The 5,191-nt window shown below is 35.3% G+C and overlaps 1 protein-coding gene across 3 annotated transcripts in view; it reads right to left on the bottom strand.

The window, feature by feature from the left end:
- RNGTT (RNA guanylyltransferase and 5'-phosphatase) overlaps positions 1-5,191 on the bottom strand; it is a 200,339-nt gene that overhangs the window by 137,205 nt on the left and 57,943 nt on the right. The gene's annotated exons all lie outside the window — the stretch shown is intronic.

The raw sequence follows: 5,191 nt of genomic DNA, 5'->3' as shown, positions 1-5,191 counted from the left end.
CTTTGTAGTGCAAAAAAGGAAGTAAGTGATGTGCAAATGGCCAGACCTCTCAAACTATCCAATGCTCTACCACACTAGTTAGCAAAACAGCCCCTCTCCTTGAATCAAAATTTCAATATAGCCATTTCAGGTACAATTCTTATGTATTACTATCGAATTAAAATATGTTTAAACTCAAGCTCATGAGAATTCTATTAGCCCTTTTCTTCTCTTTAAATTCAATCAATATATGAGGGGATTTGTGCATCTTTCTTCAAATGATCAAGTTTATCATAAGTGATTCCCACCAGTGGATCATCAAGAATGAAGCTCTACTTCATATCATATATAAAAAAATAAATTCCCGATGGGTTCAAGCTCAAGAAATTACAGACTGATAGGCAAGGCTACCAAATATATAATGGCAAGACTCTGGGAGAGGGGGGGGAATGGAGATCGTATCCGGATACCAAACTCTTCAAAGAATGAGAAAAAATGACAGCAAGAAACTAGTCAATTTAAAGGCACAGGCTTCAAGGTAACAATCATTTTGTTCAGTTGTTTCTGTTTGTTATTAAATGAAAGAGTACAAGGAGAGTAATCTGGAGGAGTCGCTGAGAATGGAAGAGTGCTAATAGGGCTGTCCAATCTCCTACCCACAGGGTATGTCCAGGAAAAAAACAAAAAGGGCAACAACTGAAAGAGCTGAATCAAGTTAATGCCAAGGAATAGAACAGTAAATGAAGAGATGGAAGCTAACATAGTACATGACCCTCATACAATACAAGGTAATTTGTATCCCATAAACAAGTGTTCTACAAGGCAAATAGCCATTTCGGCTAGGTAAAGAGAAATGAGACAGCTGACTATAGTAAGAGAAGTGTGCGACAACAGGTTGAAGAGCAACAAGGGAGACGAAAGGGCCACATTTTGGGAATGGATTGGAAGCATGCTGTTAAAATGTTTTCAAAATAATTAGTCCCAGCAGGTCCCTGGGGAGGAGGTAGAGAACTCGGGCCCTTGCTCCATATTGAAAACAGCTGTAGCCCTGGTAGATCTAGATTGTGGCAACTCAGATTTGAATAGGAAAAATAAAATAGAATCAGCCTCAGTCTGGACTAAATCTGCATCTGACAGACTCCTAGACCAACTGCCAGGTCTCGCAGACAACAGGTATACTCAGTTCCCAAAACCCTCCTGTACATGCTTTTCAAACACAGCAATTCTGGATGGATAGGGAGAATCTAGGTTCTTAAAAGAAGTTATCCTTGCCTTGGATTGTGTTTCAAAAGAACTTAAATCAACATAAGGAAAGGTCAAATAAAAAGCAATTGTGATATATTCTGCAATAATGGTATTGAAGACACAATCCATCATATTAAGGACCTAGACCAGCATCTTGCAAAGCTCAGTATTTACTTTAAAAAGCATGTCATGGCCCTGACCAGTTTGGCTCATTGGATAGAGTGTCAGCCTGTGGACTCAAAGGTCCCAGGTTCGATTCCGGTCAAGGGCATGTACCTTGGTTGCGGGCACATCCCCAGTAGGAAGTGTTCAGGAAGCAGCTGAATCGATGTTTCTTTCTCATCGATGTTTCTAACTCTCTCTCTCTCTCCTTCTCCCTTCCTCTCTGTAAAAAATCAATAAAATATATTTGTTAAAAAAGCATGTCATGGCAAAATAAATTAGGGAAATACTTTATCTTTCTTTAAGAAAGTGAAGATAAGGAATACTTAAGGTTATGAAAAAAACATATAATAAGTGGTTTATCTTATTTGGCCCAGTTTTTACTAAACTTAATCCTGATATATTAATATTTAGCAGAGTAATTGTTCTATGTTCACAATTTGAGGAAAGCTGATTTATACTGAAAACCTTAGAATTCAGAAAAAAAGAAGTGGTTTTTCTGATCATATGATGATGACAGAAATTATATTTCCCTTTTCACTGGGTGACCAGAAGCTCAGAATTAAATAAAATATTCAAACAGAATACACATTAAATCCCAGGGTGCTGGGATATTTGCTTTACCTGCCATACTTGTTTATTTTCTATTCAGATTCTGACACACTTATTTGACATATATGTGAAAATATCAGACTTTTTTTTACTTCAAGTAAATATCAATCAAGAGAAAAATACTGTAACTAGTTAGCTAAGTGGTTAGAGCATCAGCCTGTAGACTGAAGGTCCCAGGTTCTATTCTGGTCAAGGGCATATAACCTAGTTGCAGGCCAGATACCCAGTCAAGGTGTGTGTAGGAGGCAACCATGGAGGATGTGTCTCTCTCACATAGAGTTTTCTCTCTGTGTCTCCCCCCCCCCTCTCCTCTCTCTCTCTCTCTCTCTCTCTCTCTCTCTCTCTCTCTCTCTCTCTCTCTTAACAAAATAAACAAAAAATGTAAAAAATATTCTTGGGTGAATACTAACCAAAAAGAAAGAAAGAAAATGCTGTATTTATATACTTACACAAAAGCAGATTAAAAGGCCAAGGAAGAAAGACCTTTAGTAGATAACATTCTCTATAAACGATTGCTCATGGGAAACACTGCTTGCATCTACAGAAATACTAGAGAAATTATCTAGCAGCTGATATTTAAGGATTCTTCTGCACATACAAAATTTCAAGCTTTAGAGCACATTTCTGGGATATGATATATAATTTGAACTCCAGTCTTTCCAAAACATGTGTTCTTTTGTTATATGATACCCACAAACAGTAAGGATCTATTCCATATTACAGAAGAAAGGTAAAAATATGGAAATATTTCCACATCACTTTACGTCTCTAACCACGGCCAGATTCTTTAAAAAGAGGCAACTATCCCATATACTGTCAGATGCTGGCTTAGTATATAACTATACCTTCAGGTGATAGAATCACGAGTATAATATAATTTCTTATTAATTAGGAAATTACCTCAACTGCAAATTCAATATTCATAATTACTAAGTTGTTTGTATTATATCCATCTCATTGAAAGATCAAAATTAATTTAATAGAAGTTTCACTGAATTAGAAAACGATTCACTTTTTATATTAAAGTATATATACCAAGGTGCTATATAAATTACAGAAAAGACCAATATATAAACTGCTTTACTTTAAAATGCTTGTTTTCCAGCTTTAACTAGAAACCATCTTTCAGGGAAATCACTGAGACGTGAGACACTAATCAAGTAAAACCACCAAATACACATTAATGAAACTTAGCAAGTACATAATTAAAGAAGAGAAGAATTATTTTAAAATATTGGTGACTAATAGCATCTGAGTCCTAATTCACATTCCTAATACTAGTAGTCTGAGAATAAAATATAATTTAAAGATCTTAAATTTAAGTTTATCACCAATGCAGACCAAACTTCACCATTAATTACATTTCTAGGAATTTATCTTACACTCTATGAAAACAAAGACCTTATCAATTTTATTCTTTCCCACAGACCACGTGCCTTGCATAGTCTATTTGAACACACACAAGGCACCCATAAATACTTGTTAAGCAAAGCTACATGTATAAAGATATTCATCACAGCATTTTATAACAGTGAAAAATGAAAACTCAAATGTCCATCATTCGGTAGATCAGTTAAATAAATACTACATAGCCATGTAAAAGCATAAGCATTTTTAAATAATGATAAATATGTTCATTAATATGTAGAGAGGCTCACAACATATTAAATGAAGAAAAAGCAACTTAAAAACTGGAATACATAATATGATTACAGAGAATAAGGAGATTAAACTTTGCATATTACAGTAAAGAAGACAGAAAAGCCTATACCAAAGTGTTAAGAACTGTCATCTCTATATGGAATTATCGATATTTACTTTCCTCATATATTTTTTTATATTTTCAGAAATTTTATAAATCAGGGCAAACTGTTTTTACAAGCCAGAGGGAAGAGAGATTAAAGCTACAGGATAAAAAGAAATAGAAATACAGTCTAATCAGAGTCCAAAAAACATTTCTTTTTGGAATATAGCAATAGAAGAGAAGATGGGATGCTAAGTCTTATTCATCATACCACAACAGCTTCAAAATTAGCAGGTATTTCTCCTCTCCTATTATAGTGTCCATACTAGAGCTTTTTAGCAGAAATAAAAATAGAAAAGTTTATCATTTAAATTGATTCATTTCACCACCATTTTTATCCATTTGTAGTAACTCCTATCAAACTCACTATTGGGTTTTCTTTGAAAATGGTTAATCAATTTTTAAAGCATTTATAAAGATCCAACCAGGTATCAGGCAGTGGTAAATAGTAGGGACATAACAATGGACAGCACAGACTCCTCATGTAACATCATGCACTTTATACCCATAGCAAGAAAACAAGACATTAACCAATAATCCCAAGCACGGTAAGTATTAAAAAGGTGAAGTACAAGGTGCTATGGGAGCATTCAAAAGGTAAAACCTGTCACAGTTTGGAGATCGGAAAAGACCCCAGAGGGATTCTCACATACTGATGATAACAGCAGGTTATTACCGCTTATTTAACAACTCTGCACCACGCCATTACTGTACAATAATTTACCTAAGCCTTACCAACAAGCTTACCATGTAGATAAAATTATTATCCCCATTTTCCAGAAAAGGAAACTGAAACACATTAAGTAACTTCCCAATGTCATAAAGCTGGTAAAATAGCAAAGCTGATATTAAAACCTAGACAACAGCCTACTTCTATACAGCCTTTGACATCATTATGCAAAAGTTAGCCAAGCAACCACTGTGGAGAAGAGAGTAAGAGGAACGGGGTGGGGGGATATTAATGATAACCAGTCCTTGGTACACAATCTACCAGATATAAAATGTGCACTCTGGCAACTTAAAAAATTTCAGAATACTGAAGCATAAAGAAAAGGGAAATGGCATGGCTTTAGACTAGAGTAGTGGTCAAGGCCTTAGGAAGTAATGAGCATTCTTATTTTACGTTATCCTAGAAAATGGAGGGGGAAAACACAAAAAACTTGTACGTGACAAACAGAAACCATAATAGGTAATTCAAACACCGAAGATTTAACACAGGAAAACTAGTTACATAGATATATGAAAGCTGAAAAGGTAAAAAGGGAAGGTTTGGTAATCAAGAGATAAATAATTGCAGGAAGGGCGAGGGGAACAAAATGAAAAAGGTGTACTATCAGAAGCTAGAAGCCTGCAGGAAGGGCACTGTGGAGCTATGCTGCCTGGAACGGG

This window comes from Myotis davidii, unplaced genomic scaffold, assembly GCF_000327345.1.
Source record: "Myotis davidii unplaced genomic scaffold, ASM32734v1 scaffold269, whole genome shotgun sequence".
NCBI lineage: Eukaryota > Metazoa > Chordata > Mammalia > Chiroptera > Vespertilionidae > Myotis > Myotis davidii.
This window is presented reverse-complemented; position numbering and strand designations above follow the sequence as displayed.